The 22,733-nt window shown below is 45.6% G+C and overlaps 2 long non-coding RNA genes across 4 annotated transcripts in view; both read right to left on the bottom strand.

Annotated features, from left to right (window-relative positions):
• Positions 1 to 1,363: 1,363 nt before the first annotated feature.
• Positions 1,364 to 10,363, bottom strand: LOC135329781 (uncharacterized). Of its 3 annotated transcripts, XR_010391458.1 has the most exons (5): positions 10,024 to 10,363; positions 8,510 to 8,683; positions 4,977 to 5,074; positions 3,813 to 3,852; positions 1,364 to 2,890 (listed from the first exon to the last, which is right to left on the bottom strand). It is a non-coding gene; the product is annotated as an uncharacterized LOC135329781 (long non-coding RNA). The 3 variants fall into 3 exon arrangements; XR_010391457.1 differs by having other exon boundaries at positions 3,813 to 5,074; XR_010391456.1 differs by having other exon boundaries at positions 1,364 to 5,074.
• Positions 10,364 to 10,424: 61 nt separating this feature from the next.
• The window catches only part of LOC112987623 (uncharacterized), a 35,695-nt gene continuing 23,386 nt past the window's right edge, over positions 10,425 to 22,733 (bottom strand). The window contains exons 7-11 of the long non-coding RNA XR_003260323.2: positions 21,982 to 22,412; positions 18,142 to 18,722; positions 16,742 to 16,950; positions 12,353 to 12,873; positions 10,425 to 11,787 (exon numbers count right to left, since the gene is read on the bottom strand). This is a non-coding gene — a long non-coding RNA (uncharacterized LOC112987623). The remainder of the gene's footprint in view (positions 11,788 to 12,352; positions 12,874 to 16,741; positions 16,951 to 18,141; positions 18,723 to 21,981; positions 22,413 to 22,733) is intronic.

Below are 22,733 nucleotides of genomic sequence, written 5' to 3' on the forward strand. Positions count from 1 at the left end.
AGACCTTCAAACTGAGCAGAAAAGAGGCCCTATCTTTAATGCACAGTAGTCACTAGGATGTATCAGATATGACTCCTCAAACATGCCAAAAAGTCTTCAGTTCAGATCTAGTATGAGAAAGACATATTTCTTGGCTTTGTTTTGGATACATGCAGTTCTTGCACATTCTTGTGGTGGCAACTTGACATGTTGAGAGGCTTTCTGATGAAGCCATTGTTTTGGCCTGAAATGTTGTGAAAGCAATGTCCAAGATCCGGCCTCCAAACCCAAACCCCTAGCTCAATATTTGCCTCCTACCAAGATTTATTTGGTTCAAACAGAAAACCATGGGTCACCTCTAGTCCCAGATCTACTCTGGCATACATGGATTAAGCAGCCTGTGTGCTCAGGTATGCAGGGGACCACCTTATAGGATCTGGCACAAAGCTGAGGTGGGGGGACTCTGCAGAGCTGGACAGACAAACGGTGCATATGTGCACAGTACAACTCTACAGTGCACGTATGCTGCTACAGTGCATGTGACTGAGTCCTGTCTGACGTGCTGTGCCATGCAGTATTCATGTGCAGCCATTTGTCCAGCAGCTCAGGCTGCCAAAGGCTCAGAAAAGCAGCTAGCTGCCATGGAAAAAACCTCACAGTTGGCTGCTGAATCTCAGCCGAGCCCTCGCAAACGTGGGGTGTGGATCCATGAGACCATGCCTTCGGCCAGCATTGGCTACGAATGCCCCAGCTATGCATGCACAACAAGAGAAGCTAAGGACACAGCACTCCCTCTGAAGGGCCAGTGGGTGAGGATGTTACGTGACTCAGTATCTGGAGAGATGCAGGACACTCCTGTGAGTCACAGTCCCAAACATCCCCCCACAAAATCCCAGATGAACCAGCCCTTCTGCAAGGTTCTTCTTGTCAGAAGAGCAATGAATGCTCAGAAAAGGCATGAGATTTAGCCCTTGCCTCTGCCCTAGGTGGGTTCTGTGACACCAACACAAAACCTGGGCCAAGAAGTTAAAAAGAAAAAAAAGGAAAAAAACATATGCATTTAAAAATATGTTCAGAAACAAACAAACAAAACCTCTTATCCAAACAAATCATAGTTAGATCTTGGGTGAGACCATGTTTATGAAGGTTTAGCCAAGGAGTTTGCGTGGAGATACTTCTCCAGCCTTAGCATAAACACTACCAGCCTGGACAAGTGCTACTAGATAACACCTCATTAAAACGCTGTTGTGGTATTTATTTATAGATAGTAATTTATATCACACCCATCATACACACCAATCTGGCAGCTATGACAGCAAACCAGACTTCTCCCACAGTACTCCCTGCCCCAATCCACCCCATCTCCCCCCCAACCCCTCCAACCAATGCAAATGCTTCCCACTTGGTATCTGGCATGCATCTGGAGTGACAGTGCTGTCCTTAGAGAATGAACTTCTCTTTGTCTGCATTTATGCAGTCCCACAGCATTCTCCAAATGTGCGGGTGGAGTATCAAGATGCAACAGCCCCATCAAGAGCTGGACACACACATCCAGGGTGCTTCGCAACTAGATATTCTTGGGTACCAATAATCATCAGCCATCTCTGGAGTAGACTGACAGCCGACTTCTGCATTTCCTGGAGAATCCAAGTGGCTTTAAAATGCACTATGGCTAATAGCGGAGAAGCTTCTTTGCACGTCATGGACACTGGTGCAATAGCCAGCTTGATAAACCACCTTATATGAAAGCACAGGGTGCGTCTCCAGTGGGGGAAAAAAAAAAAATAAAAGACTGGCAAAAAAAGAGGTTAGATGAGGTAGCTGGGACTGCCAGGGGCAATCTGAAATCAGTTTACATTAGAGCAGGTTGCTCTTGATTTTGCTACAGCAGTTGTCACGCTTGGTAAGAATAACAAGCTATTCATACAGCAGCTGCCATTGTGCAGCTCAGCACAGGCAGCCTAGTGGAAATAAATACACGCCAATGCAGTGGTTAGGATGGGGAAAAAAAAATTTAAAAAGCATACAATGACGGTGTAAATAAGTTTACATTTCAGGAATCTGTGAGCATGATTGTTTCCCTGTAAGAGGACCTTGTCAATAGAGCAGCTGATGTTTTGTCCTAAATCTTCAGTTTGGCTTGAAATGCTTGCACACACATCCCACTCTAGCTCCTAGGTCCTTCCCACTATCTGGCCCCTTCAGTCTCCAGCTTTTCTAATACTTGCAAGCTCCCTAGCTATCTAGAGTTCCACCTTTGTGCATGCCCAGAACTGCCCCAGGCTTGACAGGGCCAAGCAGCTCGGCCCATTTCACACCTAAGTCTGATCAAGATCCAGAAACTGGGTGTTGCTTTGCCTAAATCCCCTGAGGGTTTTGATCAGGGATTATATGTTACCTAGTGACTGTTTCATGCAAAATGCATAAACAGTCCTGGAAGCAGAGTCCAGAGCCTAGAACTCCCATGTGAATGCTTTAACCATTAGGAAAAACAGTCATGCTCTCCCATGTGCACTTGCTTTCTGGCCCAGTGATTCACCAGTGCATCGCTGAGGAGCAGCAGATCCTCAGCAGAAAGCAGGCCGGGAGTGTCCGGCTCACTGCCCTGTGGTTCGGCGGTTCTGCTGGACATGGGAGACGGGTACAAACACCCAGAGCAGAAGAGTGACCTGTTTGTCACTTCCTGGTAATCAGTGTTTCAGATGAAATGTCTTTGCTGAGCGCTGTGACAGAAAGGCTGGCTGTACTCACCCTCTGAGGAGATGCTGGGCTGCATCACTGCAGCAGTAGCATTTAAGACTGAAAAACTTCCCTGTTGTGCTTTCTGATCAGCTTGTTGAATGTTCTGGACCTCATGTGGAGGTACTAGACTTGCCTTGGGCGCACTGGCTCCCACCTCAGAAGCTGGACACTAGAAATCAAGAATCACAGCGCTTAATACTTAAATAACAAAGTCCTCTTGGGTAAAATTTCAAAAATGTATAATTGCATCTGCAAATGGCTACATCCCATCGTTCAGCCTGGGCATCCAGGTCCTGGCAAACACAGTGTGGAGTTACATGACTTAGCAGGTGCTAAGGGAGAAAGCCACTGGAAAATCTGTATCGCTGATATTGCTACAGAAAGGTAAAGTCGTCCTCCATCCCTGCACCACACTAATTCCTGCAGGCTCTCTCTCAACATGTGATGGCGCGTTTTTCCCTTCCAGGACAATTTGGGGTGGAGGAGGAGGGAAATATATTTGTGTCATATTAAAAGAAGGAAACAATTGTAACTAATTGTATTTAGATAATCATGAAATAGCAAAATGCTTTCTGTATCTGTTGCACTGCTTGTAGAGATTAGAGACATTGTTTTTTCACAAGCAGAGAACTATTTTACCATAAAAATGCACAAATTATAATATTTCTCTGAGGAAATGGTCAACTGGACAAGCTCCCATCTGGACAAAATTCATGAAAATTTATAATTTGGTCTGGTTGTTTGCCATTTTTGCTGCACAAATTATTTGCTCTGGTAGAAGTTGATAATTCTTCCCTGGACTAAATATACAAATACAAAATACACAAAAAAAACTTGGAAAATGCCATAATTTGCTCCCAAATACAAAGCAAAAATTGTTTACAAGATTCATTTACTGCAACAACTGTTCCAAGGTGCATTTCTCCACTTGCTGCAGTGCTCAGAAAGCTCCTTTGGGAAGGGCTCAGCGATCCTAGCACACACACAGAAAACATCAAGAGAGAGCCACAGGCCAAGTCACTTTTAAAAAACACTCTGAGGCTTCTTTCCCTCTGAGACACCAAGAAAAAGAGCAAAGCTGTTCAACTTACCCCCACACCATGATTTGGCAGCAGTATCTCCTTCATATATCTCAGAAAAACAAAAAAAGAAAGAGAAAACGCTTCGGAACTGTGCACTTCAGCCCAAACGCGCTCCACCAGGCCTTCCCCACCACGGCCCCAGCCGCCCCCAGATGTTCACCACCCTGGGCAGCCAGGTGCAGGAGCAGCCACCAACCGAGCTCAGGCCTGGCCAGCTGCTGCTGCAAAAGATTCTAGTCCCCTCAGCTGAGCACAAAGCAGAAGCTAAAACATAGCGATGTTGCTACAGAGCCCAGTCCCAAGACCACCATTAGGCACCAGAGGGCTATGGAAACTGCAGGGCAGGTAACAGTTATTTTTATTGTGTCATGTGTGCCTGTGCACTGATCAAATCACGAGAGCACAGGAGCCTGCAGATGATGGGCAGACTTCATACCTGGCCCTAAAATAGCATAGCCTATGTAAAGGGATCTTGGGCTAAACCTGAAGCATAACTGTCCTCAATATCTCTAAGCCTATTCAATATGGCTCTTCAGTCTGTGAGCAAGGCCTCTCTTTATTAGACTAGGAAGGGCTAGAGCGATTCCACGACAGAAGGCTGGTGGGTCAACCAAAGGGACTCACCACTGTCACAAGCTGAAGTGCAGCAAAGCACAATGTTTATGGGAAAACAGGAGGATTTTTCTCCCCAAGGCTGACAACTGCCAGGCTCATGAAGTGCTAAGGTACAAACTGAGAGAGCATGTCACCACATTTAGCTCTGTCTGTGACGCTTGCGTGTTTCAGCAACTGCAGTGCAGCGCTCTGATTCGCACCGCTGTTTGCAGGGCATTAGTATGTGAATCTGTGAAAATCAATAACAGCTTCAGGGGAAAATTAACAGATGGTCATGGGGGAAATCTCCCCAGGTTTTTTCCCCTTCTCTGTCATAATAAGCTACTCATGCATTTCTGAAACCACCTGCACATTTTCCCAGGCATCCTGGCTACTGGTTAGAACAGAGTGTATGTATGTCTTTACATTGGTGTTTGCAGCACTGGGCTTCCTTCTCATTACATACCACTCATTTGTGCACGAAAGACTGCACAGTCCAGAATTTCGCTGTCATGATGCCAGTGAGATGTGATGTGGGGTGATGACTACTGCTCAGGATTGGGTTCAGGAGATACTTACATTTTCTAGCTAATTCCATTGTTTCAGGAGAGTCACCTGACATCCTGGTATCCCAGTTTTTCCATGTCTGTAAGGGGAAGAAGTAAATCCTCTCTGGCCTTTAGAGGAAAAGTATAGTGGTATCAGTGTCATTAAAGACTCCTGCAACTCACTAGGCAACTCAGAAACAACAGCAGATGTTACCCAGAACAGAGAGGCACCAAGAAGAAATAGCACAACATCGAGGGAGTAGAGCAGAGAGCTCCGCCACCCTGGGCGTATACGACTGCAGAGAGGTGGGGATGGGTGGCAAATGAGTAACCAACACGTGCACTTGCATGTGGCATCGCCATTCTGCAAAGGCTGCCAACCAGTAACACTTACTGCTCTCCCTGCCATGATGTGTGGTATGGCCACGTGCTCCTTCAGAGCAGTGTGGAGGCATGGGATCTAGGGCTTTACGCTACCATCCTCTTAACCCTGCTTAACCTAGAAGGTATTTGCTCAGATCCCCAGCTCAGCCAGATTTCATAAAAGCGGGCATCGATCCCATTATATTCCCTGCTGCACACACCAGGTGTTCTGGGACAGACGCTTGGCACACATGAGAGCAGCGCAAGGGCCTCTCTGAATTGTACCACTTGCAACCACCACAGCAGCCCAGCATGGAGGTGCAGACACCCAGGGCAGCACCAACCATGCCTGCGTCCCCACGACAGTGCGTCCCCTCTCCTCCCTCTGTCTCAATAACACCAAACAGCAAGGCAAACAGGAGGGCTCCAGGGCATCCAAAATACCCCCTTCCTTTAAGCCAGGAGCCACTGATGCTGCTCTCTGATACCTGTGAGCACTCAGTTGCACAAATTCTCTTTCCATCCCACTGCAAAGAGCCTACCATGGCCCCTACACGGCCTTCCCTGTATGCGCTACTGCTCTCCTCACCTCAGCACCCCCTGCTCAGCCTCACTGTCCTCTCCTTGGTGCCAGTCGGAGGGGCAGCTCTTTAGAAAGCCAGCCGTCCCCTTCCCCACTCACACTCCACTGCCTTGGGCACCAGAAGGCCCTGGCGGCCTCGAGGACTGCAGAGCTCAAGACCATTTGTTAAGCCTTAGGCACTGGACAGGTGCTCTGAGCTCCCAGGCAAACGTGACCTGCTCTGCAGTGAAACCTTCCCTCACCGAGCTCTTTCCCTCTGCCTAGACTAACAGGCACTTGGGGCAGCCTGGGCAGGGGTTGGTGATTTGTTAAGGGACCACTGCCTCTCAGACCTGCATTTCAGGGACCCAGGAACTGTAGTCTGCAATCTGCGTGGCTTCTGTTTCCAAAGGGGGTTGGGGTGTGTGTGTGTGTGCGTGTGTGTGTGTGTGTGTGTGTGTGTGTGTGTGTGTGTACACCCTGCTACTTTCCTTCATGAGATACCTGAGCGTAAGGCAAACCACCCTCATGAACCCCTGCTGGAGGTGCATGCTGGCAGTGCCAGGCTGTCTGCATTTCAGCTGTCTGCTCTAGCAGCAACATGTAGATCGCAATCCCTATTTTGAGGAATAGCTGCGTGACATCTAAAGTGCCTCAGGTCAGTGCAATTGAAGAACATGAACACTAAAGGTTACAAATGAGAAGCAGTGGTTTGCTGGCAGCTGGCACAAGTATTGCTTTTCTGATAAGCACTTTACATGGCTCATTAATGGGAAAGCCTTATCTAATGAATCCTACCTGCAGCCAGGAGATGCACCACGAAGGACAGGTTCCAGCCCTTTTCCAGACTTCTGTGAGATGACTAAAGACAATCAGGGCTTGGAAAATGACCATTTGTTGCCAAAAGACAATGACAGAGTAGAGGTTGTGATGCATAAAGTGCACATATGCTCAATCACTTGGAAGAAGGATGTTCTGTAACACCCATGTTTGGATTTTAACTGTTGACTGTGGGCCAGGTTCAGCGGTGACGTAGCTGGTTTTGTAAGTTACCCATCAGTAACTTAGTGGGGTGGCTCTAAGTGGGCCAGCCACACCACAGCTCTTAACTGGCACACTTCCATAGGGAAGACTGGGTCTGACTGTGAGCCCAAAGGAGAATTTCCCAGGACACAAATAATGTCCTATCTGATATTTCAAACTTGATTGCCTACAGTGTCCTAAGACAAACCACGGCAAAAATATGAAAGGGTTTTTTTTTTTTTGTTGAGGTTGTTTCCCAGCTACAAATCCTCTCTATAGATTTGGAGATGTTGAAAATAAAAAAATAATCCAGATTCTCATAGATTAATTGTTATTTTAGTCCAGAATTGGGTTGGAAATAATAGTGATGGCAGGAAAGCTAGGCCAGGCTGATTTGTTACAGTAAAGCTGTGTTGTACTTTAGATTACTTATTAACAAACAGCAAATGGGCCTCTGCCTTGACCTTTTTTCATTTGAGCAAATATACTCTTCCTGCCCCTTGTAAACAGCAGTTACTGGTAACTGAGTCATGTACCCCCTCACATCACTGAAGTTAGTTTTTTGTTCATCTGGGGCAAGGATTTTAGTTAAATTGAGTTTTGCCAGGCTCACTAAGGTTATTAGCAGTAGTATTAGTCATAATAATACCAGCAGTAATAATAATTCTCTGGATCACCAAGAACCTGAGAATGTCTAAGTACTTTAAAAATACTAATTAGCAAAACTCAACAGGTCTGAGAAGCCAGCAAAAATTGTAAGCTTTACTTCAGAGCTGAAGAGCTGAAAACTTAGAGCCAAAATGAGCAGAAGGGTCTGTCTGGCAAGCTTGAAATACTGTGTGTCTTTGGGTGTCATGAAATGTCAGGTACTCAGAGCTTCTGGCAAGACCGCCAGGTTAAAACAGCAGCCTACATCACATATTTGGAACAGCAGAAGTCAGGAGTAAGTTTGGGAACTGGAGTCTAAAAAAGAGGTTATGGCACTGAAAGCTGGGCTTTGGGTAGCTGCGCTGCTTAGAATGGGATTGTCAGGCATGCCCCAGGTGTCTTGTGCGTTTGGATCCACGGACACTGGTCCCCGGGCACTCTGGAATAGCCTGCTCCTACTGATCACCGATGCCACTGAAGAACCAAGAAAGTGCCTAGAACCTATGCATATTTTTGTGCCAATGGACTATGGACACCCACCCCTTCGTCAGCTTTTATATTACATCTTTCCAAGTGGAAGAGACAAACTCCAACAAACACAAGAAACCCCTCTGCAGTAGCTGATGACTACTTTTCCTACCTAATTATTTTCCTGACTTCTCTCCAGTTGTATTAAAGATCCAGTGGAGGCCAAATTGTGACAGTGGTGCCAAGGGGTTTAGTTGTTTTATCCAGCAGCTATCACCCAAATCCATTCTGAATCACACAGGCACTTGGTAAACAAGGTGAAAGTTTCATCTAGATTCTCAACCAGTCAGTGATATCTGTGATGTCTTTGCAGCAAGGGGTAATTACTTATATTAATTACAGACTCCTCTAGGGTACATTATGTCACTACATACTGTGGACTGGACATATAAACCAGAGGAGTGACTCTTTTGTTTCTTTGATTTGTTCCAAAACCTTACCATTTGCAGGCACAGAAAGGACACAGGCAAAGTCGATCTCTGTTTTGTTTGCAGTCAGGATGATGCAGTGCCAAGAGCAACAGCCTCACATTGGGAGATCCAGGTGCAGTTTCTCACTCTGACACAGACTGCTCATGTGATTTAGAGCATGTCACGTAACCTGTCTGTCCCCATCTGTAAAATTAGGATAATGGCAGTTAGTTCATGTTAAAGCCTCAAAGATGTCTGAACAGTAAGAAAAAGGGAGCCTGTTTCCACTGAGTCTTCATCCATCAAGTGTCTTCTAAGAGTTATAGCAACAGCTGTGACTAGACTGACTCGATTTCCCTGTCTGTGATACGATCACTGGTGCATGCCTGGTGGGCAGCTTTCCACTCTACGATTCTGTGATCACTGGCTAAAGCTAGTTTTCCCTCAAGTACTTCATTGCTCTGTACTGCTCATTTCTGTCACGTGCTCTTCTACACCCCCTCTGATGCTTCTTGCCATATGAGGCTTCACACCCTTTCTGAACTTTGTCAGCAGGTTCCTTTTTCTCTAGGTGGTCCCACTCAGAAACAGCCTCTCTCCAGGCCTCACCATCAGGTGCTGCTCCTAGGTCACAGCCACCCACTGCACATCAGTATTCCCACTGCCACAGCTGTGTGGCCGGACTCAGCTGCCAGCCAGTCCAGTCCCCCAACCCCTCACTGCTCACTCACCCAGCCCCTAGCTGCTGCCTTGCACCACTGACAGTCCTGACAAAGTCAGTCAACGCAACTACGCCGACTTACTCTAGAGACTGGACACCAGCACAGGAAACCTTCAGAAGAATAACCGAAAAAGTTATCCCTTTTCTCCCTCCCTAAAAATAAAGCAGGGCTTTTGAGCATACCAACTTCTATCCATTTGGTGAATATATCTGTCTTAAAAATATAGCTGCTTTCTTTAATATTTATCACTATGTGAGGTGATTACTTTGCAGAGTAATGCCTGTGAAAAATTCTCTGAGAACCTTCTCTCTCCTCTGTAAATGTGGATGGTGAACAGTTGCTCAAATTTCACAGCTAAATTCATCCAATTTACTCCATTTAACTCCCTCAACTTCTTTACAGAGTTAGATTAGACGTTCTCCAACTTTGCAATGGAATTTGAAGCATCTCCTCTGCTGACAATAATTCCCAATGTCTCAGATGTTCCTTTACATCTCTTGTGATATCCATTATAATTGCTCTTTACAAAAAAAATGCAAGCCTCAGGGTTGAAATTTTGTGAAGTGTTGCTCTTGGGGGAATGGCAGGGTTCATTTTCCTCCACTTCCCTTTGTCTCAGCTATCCCTCTGCAGAAAAACACTGGTGCCACAGAAGTTTTCAGTCATGTGATGTCTAGTAACTTTAATGGGAGTCCCATAGCTGCCATCCCACACAGCCCTTTGAAGATCCGGGCTCTGTGTTTTATCCCAGATAGACTGTCTATAAAAGTCTCCCAAACAATTCATGCACAGTCTCTGGCTTGGCCAGTTCTCATCACTTACATGTTATCCTACAGCAGAAGCACCCTCCGGGCTTGCATTCAGGCGGGAATGGAAGTGACACTGCGTCTCCTCGGGACCCCTCCGGAGTCAGCAGACCCTAGGACATAGAACATGAGTCCAGCAACGCGGGGGTTCTCTGCACAGCCTTCTGGCGTTGCAGTCTCCTCACATAACATTTGGCGACCATCAAACAGGGGCAGGAAAAAACTCCCCCGCCAGATCAGCAGGAGCTTTGGGGGGTTTCTGTGGTGTGAGGCACGCTTGGGTCCAGGCATACACCCTTGGCCTGCAGTGAGCGCGCGCCATGGGCTTACACAGTGCTTTCCTAAGATTTTTAGTCACTGTCAGAGGAAAAAAAAAAAAAAAAAACCAAGGGCAGGAAGCAGGGAGGGCTGCTTGAGTCTGCTGAGAGCCTGAGAGGACATGTCTGCACAGATGAGCAGGAACAGGGGCCCCCGCTGCCGGTTCTGCATGGCATGGAGGAGGGCAATGCTACCAGCAGGGGACAGGACCATGGCGTGGGACTGGAGTAAGGCAATCAGGACCCTGACAGGTTTCCAAGGTCCTGGACCACAGGATTCCCGTGCGCATGGGCACGTGGCTCCAATGCAGGTATCAGAGGAGGCTTGCATCACCACGGCTTGCTGCATCCCTTCTCCTCACCTCTATCCACCCATGAGCTGCTGAGATCGGCTGCCCCGTGGGGCAGGCCTGCTCCACGCAACCTGAATGTTCAAGAGCTCTTCTGCACCACTTTGCAGTGACGCAGTGGTGCAACGGCTCATGTCCTCCCCCAACCCTTCTTTCCTTACCTTTATCTAAGACAACCCCCCCAAGCACCTGCGGTCAGGTTGTCAGCAGCTGTCTCCTTGACTGAAGTGCACAGCTGGGTGTGCTGGCGGGTGACAGGGCAGGCAGGGAGCAGGGTCTTGCTGCTCGCTGGCTCTTGCATACTGAAGCAGAGGATGTAGGATTACCCATGCCTCAACCCTCTCGTTCCCTATGGCTCCTCCAAGGAGATCCCCCAGCAGCGCGAAGGGAACAGGAAGGATCTGGAAAGCTCTGCGGCTCTGCCATTTTCATGTTTGTTTACACATGCTACTCTCCGAATGGGCAGAGGTCTGTGAAATCGCTGATTCATCAACATATTTGCCATCTGTGGCCACTTCAAATGGAAGTTTACTCCGACCCAAGGATGATTTACTTTTCTTGGCTGCTCATCTCAAACTGATGCTGTCTCCATTCCCTCAGACTTCGAGGGATTTGGGTAAAAACAAATATTATTGAATCTCTTGTGAAGTTGTTGAGTTAACTCTAAGCAGTGAAGCATTCAAGTCTCTGACAGAGAAGGGACAAATGGGCAAAAGTCAGTCCTGGGAACGGCTCCTCTCGGACTTCCTACCTAGCCATTTTCTTTGACCCCACTGGTCTCAGCATGTCTGCGAAGTCAGTTTGGAGCTCACTGAAGACAGGAGAGCCTCCGCCACTCAAGGGCCCTGGAGCAGGGTCTAAGCTGAGGACTGGAAACAGTGGTTAAACTGCCAAATACCACACTCACCCATCCCAGGCAGGACACAGCTACCTCCTGTCCCATCACCAGAAATGCTTCATTTCCTTCTGCCTCGCCCCAGCCATCACCAGTACCTCTTTTTTTGCAGGTGATTTTGGCTTTTCCATCCTTTCTTTTTTCACAGTGCTCTAGTAATCTGCTGTTGCTGGTCAACTCTCCCATTAACGGTCACAGTCTCACCAAGCAGAGTAAAGCTGTGGTCGGTAAGATCACCCGTCAGGGCATGTTACATGACACTACTGTGGCCAAGCAGCTGCCCCCTTCCTCCCCCCCCAGCTATGCCTTCCTACTTGTGAAACTATCCCCTTAGAACCAGAAGAACCTGCTCCTGGATAAGGTGTCTGAACAAGGCTAGCAGAAATTGGCCTCAAAACATTGCTATTAGTGCTGACACCAGAGTCCAAAGAGGTGCTGCTCAACCGCACCTCCCACTAATGTCACAGCAGTGGAAGGTGCTCTGCATGCCTCGGTATTAGCCCCAGTGTTATCACAGGACAAATCATAACCATCATACTAAAATTTTGCAATAACGTCAATTTAATTTGTAGTGAGAAGAAAAATGTCTTGTCAGGCCAGGTGGCAAATTCTAAGTTTCTCACATGATTACTGTCAAACTACTGTCTCCATGAAAGAACATCATAGGGCACATTTAATAAACCTTGGAAATGTTTATCAGAGGAGCAGTCAAGATCCTGGCTGATCTGCCAGGATCTGTGCGTATAAAAGAGCCAAATGCAGAGTTGAGTTTTATGGAGTTACCTCTAATAAAAGACTTCAGTGCTTAAAACAAGACTTCAGTTGAACTCCGGCGCTGAAGTCCAGATTCACAAAGGTCCTCGTCTCTCAGACACCTGCACTCTGTAGTCTCTCCTTGGTTCACGTTCAAGTTTTCTGCTTCCGCACCTGCCCAGAGCAGCATCTTTGAGGAGCTGCGTTCTCGCTGTGCTCCACTATGCTCTCAGCATCCTGAAGTCAGGCGCCCCTTCCCTGAATCCCCTGAGGAGCAGGGTCTTGCAAATCAGCTCTGAGAAGGCCAAATGCATCCTGAGGCTCTTCACAACATGAAGTTCTGATCACTCCATTCTAAAACAGAAGCTGGCCACCAACAGCAGGACAGGGAGAGCAAACATCCGGTTAATGGAAGACATGGTTTCACTCTAAGAGCTTCACCCGGAGTAGCTGATCAGCCGGCAGTTAGACAGTCTCATGGGAAGTGAGAGACAAGCACTCTCAGATTGAGGAAGGCATTGGACCCTGGTCTCCCACTTCCTCAGTGAATGCTAAAATAAAAGACAGTGACTTAGAAGATGGGCACCAGCCAGAAGGAGGGAGCACTGCTCTGTTCCTTGAAAGGTATTTCTAGCCCTGTCCTTTTGGGGAAGATTCGGGGCTCAGAGTCCTCAGAGGACTCAAGCCTGAAGCCCTGAGTGAGGTTTCTCTGCTGGCACGGACGTGAGAGGGCAGGAAGGCTTCAGAAACACCTGCATTTTCAGTCTGTGTTCTAGACATCAAACATGCTCTCTGTTTTGGATCCCATTCTCAAATGCCTAGGTCAAGTCTGGATGCAGCAGAGCATGAGGGGGGGCTACACAGTTGCACAGCCTTTCTGCTCCAGTCCCCAGGAACACACGCTCATCACGGCTATGATCCCCTCAACCTGTCCCTGCAGTCTGGCTGGCCTGACTCCCGTCCGCTCACCCCTGGGCACTGGGCTGCCTGGGGGGCACTATTAGAACGGGGTCTTTCATTTCATCTGTGTTCTTCGAATGAAAGGATGTGGCTCGCTGAAGCTGTATAGGTCCTCTGGCTAGTGAATGAACATGCTCTACAAGAATTTGCTTTGGCTTCTCTGTGTTTATATCCTTTGCCACCAAAAGATATTATGAAAGTTGCTTTTTCCCCCCTCTATAGAGAATAGGAGAATAAATGACCTGGCACTTTCACACTGCAGTAAAACACCCCTTAAAGAGTACTGAATAAATGCTGCCTCATCTGTTTGAAAATGCATTGTACTTTTATGGCTTCATGTATTATCTTGCAATAATAATAACAAGAAAACAAATCTTCCATATAAAACAAAGCAATAAAAGTGCATCAGTTTCCAGTGCTGGCTGGTAATTCTATGTAGTGTATTTTTAGGCCTGTCGTGAAAAAAAGACATAATACAACTTTTGCAAGCTGTTTCTCTTGGCAGCTGGCATTTCCATTTCCAGCGTAACTCAAAAGGCTAAAGTGACTGACACCACTCTGAACTAAAGTTAAACCTTTACCATATCTGCTGCAGCCACTGCAGAGTTCTGCTTTCATGTTGCTGCTAGCACAGGGAGTTTCAGAAGAATTTTGGATTGGTTTGGATACAAGTCTAGCAGGGTGCTACAAATAGAAATAGCAGAAGAAGGTAGTAGAGTAAAAATATGCAGTGTTAGATCACGGGTAGAAAAGTAGTGCAGACAGGAAGTCAACGAAAGGCATAGGCACGCTGTTGCTTTCTGCTGCTTGCAACGGTTTTGAATGCGCTCCATTTCCAAATCCCTGACAAAACTCCCAGTCACTTGAGCCTCACTTCCCTCCTTCACATTAACATTCATAGCCATTCTGGATATAAAGACAAGCACATTTGGAAAGAGAGTGCTTGCTTTTGAACCTGCCCTTTCAAAGCTGCCCTGTGCATTACATAATAGTTCACACGGTCACCACATTGTAAAGTTTCATCTCATGACAAGTACAGTGGGACTGAACAAAGAACTGTATATTTAAACCTCTCTGACCTTTGGGGTATGTGTTTGTAATCTGGGCTCAGTATATTCGTACAGTGGCCCACATCCGAAAATCTGGGTGCCTGCAGCAAGGTTTTGTTTATGCATCTAATGGCCCAGTTTTTCAAGGTGCAGACCACGTCCAGTTCCTACCGACTTCTGCGGGATTTGTCACTAACATTTAGGCATCTGAATATGGATTTAGGAGCCTAACTTCTGGCACTTGGGGTGGAAAACTTTAGCCAATAAGAATGCACAATCCTATTACCATGACAGCTCGGGAATGTGAGAACTCAGCAGTTTGGAATAAGGCGCCACATTAAAAATAGATTAAACTGAAAGCAGCCCTTACGGCCTATGGTGCCTAGGACAAGTGTCTGCCAGCTGAAATGCCTTGTAGGTAATTGTTCACTAGGGAATCAGGTGCTAGCTGAAGGTGCCCACAGCTGCGTCAAGAAACGGACAGTTTTTTTTTTTTTTTTTTTCCAGAGACACTCTTTTTTTTTCTAGCACCATATGAAACTCAGCAGCTCCAACCCGGAGGGGATCCATGCAAACCTCCTGCTTGCTTTGATTCCCATGGCACTCACATCCACCGAGTTTCACTTCGAATTACAGGCTCACAAACCTCAAAAGTCAGTTAAAAGTGATAAACTTTGCCAAACATGGGCTCTAGCTATAGAGTAGGATTGTACTCCCCTTTCTTATAATGCAAGAAACATTCTTTTAAGGTAAGAAACAACAGAGAAAGCAAGTTTCCCAATTGTGACCCATGAAAAATATGATCAGCACCCAGTGCAAGGTGTTGGAAGGACTTATTTTCTGGTCCGTGTGCAGCCTGAGGGTGAAAAAAAGGGTGACCCTGTTTCCCTGGCTGGTGGCCTCCTGCTAGTCAGGGACAAAAGTCACTTGTCCCTTTGGTTCTCTTAGATCTGCCCAGCAATGACCACAGGGATTTGCTGACCTGCCGGTGGGCACTTACAAGAGTTGATGGGGTTGCATTTCAGTGGCTCTGTGCTTTCCTCTCTGAAAGCTCCCAGAGGACAGTGATGCTTTTATGCTCAATAAATGCTGTCATTTTGCATTATATCTTTTTTTTGGAAGTAACTTCATAAAAGACCAAAACAAAACAAACCCCCAAACCCCAAAATCCAAACACCAAAGAAAGCTGAGGAGTGCTGTAGACATCACAAATGAATTACTGCTCCTTTAGTTGACATGGAGTCAAAAGAAGCCATAGCCCTGCCTGCTTTACAATAGTGATTTGCCATAGAGTGGTTATTGGTCACTAACATTACTTGCTCGGATTTTAGCTCTTTTTCTTCCCCAGTCCCATGATGTGGTGAGGCCTTGATAGAGGCTTTTGCTGCTGCATCAGCATTTGTGGCATAAAACAATTGTGACAATAGAGCAAATCTTTGGATTCCACTGCTGGGTTGCTTAAGTGCATATAAGACCAAGCACAACCCCAGCTTCCCACCATTCTCCTCCTCAGACTTCAGCCCTTCTATGCCTGATTCACGCAACAGTCACAGACTGACAGCACGGATGCTGAGGACGGTCTTGCATGAAGACTGACAAATGACTTGCTCAGAGCAGACCGGATGCATTTGCATGTAATGGCTCAATGTGCTGGAATAGTATTACAAGCATACTCCATCCAATTTCACCTTCAGCTGAGTACAGTAACTCACTGAATATTGCACTGCACTTCATAGATTAAGGAATCTTTTGTATTTTATTAGCTTTAATTCCCCGCATCTCTCTCTATACCTCATTTTCCCTGCAGGATTTGGAAATGCCTTGCAATAACAGGATCAAGAAAAGAACAATAGCTACCAGGTATGTGAATGACTAACTCTGCTCCAAAAGCAACCCCAAAACTTTCTGGGGCGTTCAGAGAAACTCTGTTTCCGTAGGATACAGGTGGTCTCAAAGTATCATTGACTGTGTTTCAGTGGAATAAATAAAAACAGCTAAATAATAGATGGGGATAAACCTCCCTCAAACCCTGGGCTTTTCAAAGACTTCCCCTGCTCCCCCACTCCACACCCCCCCCCCATACATTTGAGGTTCCAGAATTTACCTCGTTTTATACATAACTTAAAAAATTTACACTAGGCTTTATAATCCTAAAATACCTCTATGGCACACAGCCATGCTTGCAATACGTGGGTGGAAAAGCTGTCAGCGTAGCGGAAAAAGTATTCTGCTGAAACTCAAATCTTTGCAGAAAGAGCTGAGTCATTCTTTCGCAGTTAAGGTAGTCCAGGCTTGTTACCCTCGCCCATGCCCTTGGATTGCGCCTGGCACGCGCGCCCGTTCTCCGACGGCCACAGGCTCCACTACACCTCTAAACGAGAACCGTGCTGGAAGCCCCGGGCTGACTTACCTCGCATAGGTGTATCGTCCATGCATACAAACGGGTGGTGACCATCCCGGAGACTCAAAGCCTTTGAGTACCTGCAGCGACACAGCTAGCTTTGCACCAGCCAGTTCACATCCGTCAGCTCAGCCCAGGTAAGCAAGGCGATCCTCAGCAATATTGCCAGCTTATGATTTGATCACAGTTCTCAAGGCAAATGATGTTCTCCTCAGCTCCTGAAAATTAGTGCTTTTTTATTAAAAAGGAAGAACATAGTGAAAAGCTTGAAAACCTAACTCAAATGCACAAAACTAAAAGAGTGGAAGACCAAAAAATAAAAAGGAAAAAAAGATTCTCTCATTATTATTCTCTCATTTTTTTAAGCCTCCTGATTTTTCAGTCAGTATTATTCTTTTGGCTGCCTATGAGCCATTTATTAACACGTAAAATGACTGCAATTGTAAAGGTCTACAAGTCACAACTGCCAATAGATTACAGACTCTACTATTGTAGTCACATATGAAATCTATAAAGCTCATTTTTAAAGGAACTTTAGTACAGCCTATACACTTGGATCCCCCAAACTGTAAGTACAACATAATTTGGCTTGAAAAATCTTTGATCCTTCAACCTGCATTTTAATTAGAATGCAAGATTTACCTGAAAATTTATGTTTGTGTCCAAATCAGAAGAGTCTACATGCATGCAAAAAGGTATTTAATTTGTATGTGCAATAATGTGCCAGATTTTCAGCATGTACACATAGTTTTCATATGAACTGCAGCAACAATACATGCTGATTAGCTGCAATGTACACAAGCAGCCATGCAAATACTATCATTGGGATTCACAGTTGCTTACAGTGCACATTTGCCACTGTAAGATGACAATATCAGAAGTAACTTTTGCAATTTAAAGCTTATGACAAGTACACTCTAACTAACAAATCTTCCATAAAAGCTTATTTGCTGTTCTGTGTTACATGCTACTATAATAGCTACTAGCTGGTTTAACCTGCATCTGTGGGTTTCCTCTTCCAGTGGGAGGATTTATTCTACATTGTACATCACAAAATGGTGCCCAGAAATACACACCCCAAATCTGAACTGTTCTCCCACTGCATGCACTGGAATTATGGGTGGGACACCACTGATGGAAGAAATGCAAGAGAAGGATTCCCCTCTGTTCCCAAATTTTCTGAAACTTTTCTTGTCATTCTCATATTTCACAAAACCCAGCAGTCCTCCAGCAAGAGCACTTTGCTTTTCACGGGAAATGACTGACTGGGGCAAAAATATGCTTTTCTAAATAAACAGATTATGTTATGTAGCATGAAAGCTGAAAAAATAAAGTAGCCTCAGCACGCCTACTCCCTCCCTGTCTGCCATCACCGAGCACACACACATACACCAGCCTTGGATGAATACCTTTTCAAGTGCCAGGCCCTTAAACAGTAGTTGTTAAACAGCTCTCTCTCTCACGGGCCCACTCTTTCCTTTTCCTGTATTCTTTCCTTGGAAGATTTGTTTCCAGTCCAGTAAAAGTCAATGAGAATTTTGCTGCTGGCAGAATCAAACTCTAAATATCCTCACTTCTACACCCTAACTGCAGCCTTTTGCTTCCTCTCTTTCCTAATTTTCCCTCAGTATCACATTTTCTTCCAAATACGTATTTCCTCTTCTCCAATCCCAACAGCCTTGTTCATGCTTCTGCTCGCTGGGGGTTGCTCTGTAAAGCAGCCTGCAATGACCTGTGCTGTAGCACCGCACTGACGAAGGGGAAACCTGCTCTTTTATATCTCATTCGAGCACATTTTGCACGCGTGGTAGCACTGGAGATGGCATTGCTAGGCTCATGCTACAGCCTCACGGTGCTCATCTGCTCAACCCCATTTCCTCAGCCGGTCCAAAGCACGGCATCCTCTGACTGCTGCGGAGTGAACCAGCACGTCCAAGCCCTGTCAGACCTAGGGCACCAGCCGAGGTGGTATCACCGCCAGCTGCACGATCTGCAAAAGGAAGAGCAGCCACATCAGTACCTGAACCTTCTCTCCAGCAGCAGCATACCCAAGAAGAAAAGGCAGACACAGCTAGCGTCCTTCCAGGAAGCTCTCTACAAGTCAACTGACAATGGCCAGCGATATAAATCAATGAAAAGAGACCTGTAACCCATATTGGGCCATGGAGCAGGCACTGGAAGCATCTAAGCCCTTAAAAATATTCCTCAGTTATAAGCAAGAAATACAAATACCAAAATATACACTGTTCAGATGAGCCCCAAAATGTTTTCATTATTTGAACTCTCCTATTGGCTACTAAAAGGGAAAAAGCAAATTTCACTCAGTGCAATAAATATACGAAACTCCTTCAGTCTCTTGCTCATGAACTCTTACAGGAATAATTCAGGTCACTGACATAACACTGAGGAATATATCCAGCTACTGAACCAAGTACATACACCAGTAATGTCAGGAAACATCTGTCACTGTTTAAAATTCTAAGGAAATAATCCATATAAAAAATAGCTAAAAAAAGTTACAGTTGTATTACTCATAGCTAAAAAAAACTCAGATTGCCTATGCCATTTGGTAATCAAATTACAAAATAAATTATATGAACTAAATTAAAAATGTGAATGACATTCTTTGACTACTATATAAACTAGGTCTTACAAAATATTCACTTGGAATTTTCCTTAGCAAAGGCCGCTTTCTTAAATTAGTTTTATCAACTCAAAATTCTTGATGTGATATTTGCAAATGTTATTGCTCACAATGCAAACATAAAGCAGTATACCTAGAGCTTTATTTATTTACATTAATCTACATGTTCACTTAAAAATCAGAACTCGATGCTTTCATGTGGTAATCATATATTGACTTTTTAAAAGAAATGTTGTCAATAGACTTACAATATACATTCTTCACTTAGCAAGCCAAATAATACAGCAGTATTTTTAAAACTGTAGTCTAGGGAATCAAATCCTATTTCTATTGCGGTCAGTAGCAAGCCCCCTTCAGAAACAGGTGGAATTCTGTAACCAATAATAAGATAGGACAAGAAATTTTTGGTATGAAAACTCTGGCAGTCCCATTTGTTTGACATTTATGTGCCAGTAAATAGGGGATTTTGTATTTTAGGAAAAAATCTAAATGCCAGTTTGCACAAATATGAATCAACAACAAATACTCAATTTCGGCCTGACTGTCACCAGTATTTTAACTGAACTAGCAAATCAGTAAAAATGTGAAAATAATTTTTAAAAACTTAGTGAACATAATGCCCCAGTCCACCAATCTCTGCATGAAACTGGATTCTATTCCACTAAAGAGAGTTAAAACCTAATGTATAAATGACAGCATAATGAAAATAAAATGCATATGTGGCAGGGAACACTACATGCCTGTATGAGAAAGCTATGTGATACTTAGTTAAGAACAGCAGGTTTGGCATTCAGCCCCGATCTCGGTTACTGGTTGGGGTGTACTTGCTGGTAGTTGTGCGAGCCATCTCCTCTCCCTGAGGGACTCCAGTACAAGTCATGTGGTGGTTCCAGTAAATATTAGTAGCCCAAGAATTATTTGGTTCTTGAAACAGATCTACAGCCAGATGTATTAGAAACTGTGGAGGGGATATCTGGAGTGAGAAAATTGACATACAAAAATTCCCCTGTGTTCAAGAATACTCTGAACCACTCTGAAGCATTTATTCAGTCAAGACCATCCCTGACTCCAATGGGATTTCTGACAGAAAAGGTAGGTCGAATGCCTGAAGAGGGGTTAATTCATAAAGGTAGCTCTGCTGTATCATGTAAATAATCTCAAATCGCAAAAACACTGCTCAGAAAAGATGGTGTGCTAAGCCCTCTCTACAGTCACTCGCTGCTGGCTCTCTGTGAAGTTGCGTTCAGGAAAACTCCCAGCACGGCCTACGACCGAGCCCCCTAGCATTCCGAGGGAGAAATCAGCTCACCAGACTAATAAAGGAAGAAATACTGTCTAAAACCAGCACAGGGGAAGATGTTAAATCTCTCTGTTGACTGGGAACAACGGTTAAAATAAGTCGTCCCCTGCTACACCGAAAATACAGTCTATGCAGGTAACCAAAGCCAGCTTCTACAGCATGGGCCCAATCCTGTTCCCACTGAAGTCAGTGGCAGAACTCCAACCTGTTTAATGGGAACAGCAACAAGCTTTCTGTCTACTTAATATATATAAAGATATGCATCTCCTCTTTGACATATTTTGGGCTCAAAGCCATTGGCTGACACTTGTTTGGTTCTCTGTATGTACATGACTCACAGGATAATATAATGCCTGATTTCCATTCTGCCAGACCTGTCTTTCTCAGTAGTTAACTATTAATTTGGGAGGCAAGATGCAATACTGCAGTAAAATTGGATGGTGTTAAACTAAGCAAAATGCACTTAAATATTGAGAGTAAGTGAATCAAATGTCTTTTTGTGAAGGCTCCCTTCCAGCTGATGATACACCCACATATCTCTTAAGACATGGGGGTGTTGTTCCTGCATAGTGAGATTTTATGGACCTCCATCAAACTGCAGAGCAGGCCATGTAATGTAAATGCATTACTTTTACCCTACCAGGCTCAAGGAGAAACCTGATAATGGAACTGACATAAAAAAATCTTTATTCCAAAGAGTTGATTTTTTTCAGTTTATCTACACAGAACTGGGTTACTCTGAATATACAAGGGTTCAATAAATTATGAACACGTTGATCTTCCACCGAAACTGTAAACTCTTTGGGAAAAAGTCCAACTTTCTCTCTTCAGATCCATAAGGTCCTACTCTAAGTTTGGATACTAAACACTCCCATAACAGCAACAAAAAATGAAAAAAGATTATTAATAATGCAATGTGGACTAGAAGGAATTATTTGAACAGACTTTCCAATTCTTCTGACGTTCCTTGTGATATGTCTATCACTACCAAGTGCTGCCTTTGCTTCAAAATGCTGCACCTCAGATAAGGTACAGCAAGTCACACTGAAACACAAGTATCACAGTGCAAGTCGTGTGTGTGCGTGTGTGTATGTGATTTCATACACATAAACAAGGATTTCATTACCATGGAAGAAAGAGAAGCTCAGAAGCAGAGACGTCACCTTATTCAGTCAACATTATTTTGGCTTAATCTCTTATACCAGGAGAGAGCAGTGGGCCTGTTCTTTTAGTCGATTAGACATTTGCCATTGTTTTCAGCAGAAGTGGGCTCAAACCCAGCGGGAGCACAGCGCTGAGAGGTACCTGTTTTCTCCTAACACGAAGCACCTTCCAGCACCGGCTTGCTTTCAGGGTGAAAGTCAGCATGAAGCGCTCCAGGAGCTGCTTCCTACCTTCCAGCCACCGGCAGCAGGTGGACAAGGCGGGCTCCTTGGCAGGAAAAAAAAAAATCACTGAGAAGTCCTCACGTGCCGACCCGCTCTCTGCTGCAGGACTTTGCCACGGTCATGAGCAACGTCTCACCTCTGTACACAGAGCTGGCAGACAGCTACTCCCTTCCTCCCCGCACCCGCTCCGACACGTGATTACTCGCTCGGCCTCTCAGCCGCTGCCCCCCCACGTCCCCGATCCCACCTCGGGGACTGACGAGGGCCGGGGTGGAGAAGGAAGGACTGCACAGCCACGCTCGTCGTTTTGTGTCAGGATGGGCAGATGCTGGTAGCATCGCAGCAGCACTGCCTATAAAAGAAACAGGCTCGGTAGGAAACTTCCAAAAAGCCACCCCAGCGCTGCGGAGACAAGTGCCGCTGAGCATGCACACACCCACAGCAGCCTCCGCAGCGCCCGGGCTGCTCGAGTCCTTGCCCAATCCGGATGAATAGCCCTGGTGCGGGGAAGGTGTGTGCAGGGAGAGGAGCGGGAGCACGGCCAGCCCCTGCCCGCGGTCGCGTCACGCATACCCCCGGCACGCCACCCTCCTCGACACCAGCACGGGCCTGCATCGCTTTTCACAGGCGAGCGCATAAAAATCCTCCCCATTATCTAGCTACTTATAA

Source organism: Dromaius novaehollandiae, chromosome 13 (assembly GCF_036370855.1).
Source record: "Dromaius novaehollandiae isolate bDroNov1 chromosome 13, bDroNov1.hap1, whole genome shotgun sequence".
Lineage (NCBI taxonomy): Eukaryota > Metazoa > Chordata > Aves > Casuariiformes > Dromaiidae > Dromaius > Dromaius novaehollandiae.